The following is a 2842-nucleotide window of genomic DNA, read 5'->3' on the forward strand; positions in this document are numbered from 1 at the left end:
TACAGTGGGGCCTTGACTTACGAGTGTCCCGACTAACGAGTTTTTCGAGATACGAGCCGTCTCTCGGCCGATTTTTTGCTTTGAGTTGCGAGCTAAAATTCGGGTTACGAGCCAGCTTCAGATACCCCACCGCTAGTTGGCGCAGCGAACGTCACAGTGAACGCCACAACATCAGCCCAGCATCACGTGTCTCGCTCATTCACTTTAAGATTTGACATACGAGTAATTTGAGTTACGAGCTCTGTCACGGAATGAATTAAATTCATAAGTCAAGGCCCCACTGTACTAAACTTGCACAGATGTCCCACCAAGGATAATGGTACCCTAAAACCATTCTCTGACACTGCATGACAAGAGTCACCTGGCTTATATCCCAGCTCTACTACTTACTGGGGGTATAATTTTTAACAAGGTATTTAACATCTCTATGCTTTGGTTTCCTCATCTGTAAAATGGAGATAATAGCATGAAAAATTAAATAATACAGTACACATGAAAAGCACTAAGCACAATGTCTGTTACAAAAGTATGAATTCGAATGTTGTCAGTGAGTAGATAATTAACACAAGTAACTAAGAGTTGAGAACACCATTATTACTTTTTTCTTTAAAAAACATTAAATATTAAGATCTAAACTAATTCAAAACTAAGAAAGCAACTGAGGTCCTTTATACTAGATTTAATTTTTAGAAGCTGATTCTTCTAGTACTTATAAAAACAGAATAAAGAGGCAAAATCAGAAGATCCTGTTTTAAGTCTCATCTTTAATAACAACACTAATCAGATGAGCCTGGGCAAATCATTAACTTCTCTGTCCATTCATCCTATATAATAAAAGGCTAATATGCAAATTATCTCTTATACTGGGAGTTCAACCAGGGGGCAGGGCCAGCTGGCCAACCTCCCGTGTCCCCTCCCCCTGGCCAGCCCAGCCCAATCAGCCCCAATTGGGGTGGGCCAGCTGGACCCCATCCGTGCACAAATTCTTGCACCAGGCCTCTAGTAGTTAATATAGTAGCCACTTGCAAACAGTTTTATACATGTTGTCTCATTTAATCCTCGCAACAGCCCTTCAAGGTAACTACCTTGATAATGGTATAATCTCCATTTTGCAGGTGAGGAAAGTGAGGCTCAGAGAGATTAAGTAACTTTCCCAAAGTAACACAGCCAATATGTAGCAGAGCTGGGATTTGAATCCAAGTCTGTAAGACTCCAAAGCCCGTGCTCTTTCCAGTACTTCACACTGCAGCAGGTAAGTACAGTGGGGCCTTGACTTACGAGTTTAATTCGTTCCGTGACGGAGCTCATAACTCAAATTACTCATATGTCAAATCATAAAGTGAACGAGTGAGACACGTGATGCTGGGCTGATGTTGTGGCGTTCACTGTGACGTTTGCTGCGCCAACTAGCGGTGGGGTATCTGAAGCTGGCTCGTAACCCGAATTTTAGCTCGCAACTCAGAGCAAAAAATCGGCCAAGAGATGGCTCGTATCTCGAAAAACTCGTTAGTCGGGACACTCGTAAGTCAAGGCCCCACTGTATGATACTTGGCTCTGTGCTTGCCTTTCTTAGGGCACCCCGTACTTGAGCCTGTTTCCATCACCTCACTATCCAACTCTTAGTCAGACTTGTGTTAGAAGAACATGTAACTTGGGCCAGGATCAATCCATGTACATCCTGATTGCAGTAATACTTATCATTTCTTTCTGAACATTGAAGTTACTCTTCCATGAGGAGGAATGTGCATCCTTGCTTTCAAACTATGATTTCCCTCCTTGTAGTATAGCAGCAAAAGTTGTCCCTGGAGTTTGGCCACAGGGATATTCAACCCTATTGTTAAAAGCATCATTGATATTGTAGGACCTAGGGCTGTGTAGCCAAGGGACTGTGGGAAGTTATTTTGCTTTTTTTGGTAGGGAATGGCTGTTTCATTCCCTAACCTGCTATGTCATAAAATTATTGTGAGGCTGGAATGAGATAATAGATGTCATATAAAGTACTATTCAGTAATCCCTTACCTTTCCAACAGCCCCATCAAAGTACAGATTCCTCTTTTGTGAAATTCTAGTGTGCACAGACTTATTTCTATAAATCACTTTAGTTAGCCTAGAGAATTTTGAGTGTGTGTGCTTGAATTATCTGTTACTTCAATTTGAGATATAGGATTAGCTGTTAACATTAAAAAAGATGTTTTGCATTTTATAGTGCATACTAGCAGCCCGATGCACGAAATTCGTGCAAGAGTAGGCCTTCACAGCCCCTGCGGCTGCCTGGATCCCTCCCTCGCAGCGGTGGTGGCTGCCTCCATCCCTCGGCTGCAGCCCCGGTTTCATCCGGAAGGACATCCCTGGATGGACGTCCAGAAGGACATCTGGTCTAATTGCATATTATGCTTTTATTATTATAGATTATAGATTAGAATAAGGTGAAGTTAATTTTTTAAATCTTTATTGTTGAAAATTTTATAGATGTCCACTTTTTCCCCTCTATTTACCCTCTCCACTCCGCTCCCGCCCCCTCCCTAGGCCATCACTGTACTATTGTCTGTATCTATGGGTTATGCATATAAGTTCTTTGGTTAATCTCTTTCCACCTCTCCTGCACTCCCCACCCCCTGTTCCCTCTGAGATTCCTCAGTCTATTGCATGCTTCCATGTTTCTCTGGATCTATTTTGTTTGTCAGTTTATTGTGTTCATTAAATTCCACATGTAAGTGAGATCATGTGATACTTGCGTTTCTCTGACTGGCTTATTTTGCTTAGCATAATACTCTCAGGTCCTTTCATGTTGTCTTAAAGCAGTGGTTCTCAACCTTGGCTGCACATTAGAATCACCCGGGAA

At 42.2% G+C, this 2842-nt stretch overlaps 1 protein-coding gene across 2 annotated transcripts in view; it reads left to right on the forward strand.

Moving 5' to 3' along the window:
- SRP54 (signal recognition particle 54kDa) overlaps positions 1 to 2842 on the forward strand; it is a 48787-nt gene that overhangs the window by 7562 nt on the left and 38383 nt on the right. The window contains exon 1 of one of the 2 annotated variants that reach the window (XM_014538595.1): positions 1189 to 1252. The exons of the other annotated variant lie outside the window; for it this stretch is intronic. The gene's annotated coding sequence lies outside the window, so the exon portion shown is untranslated. Of the gene's footprint in view, positions 1 to 1188; positions 1253 to 2842 lie in introns of those variants that run through there. 2 annotated transcript variants of the gene reach the window in all.

This window comes from Myotis brandtii, unplaced genomic scaffold (assembly GCF_000412655.1).
Source record: "Myotis brandtii unplaced genomic scaffold, ASM41265v1 scaffold194, whole genome shotgun sequence".
Taxonomy (NCBI): Eukaryota; Metazoa; Chordata; class Mammalia; order Chiroptera; family Vespertilionidae; genus Myotis; species Myotis brandtii.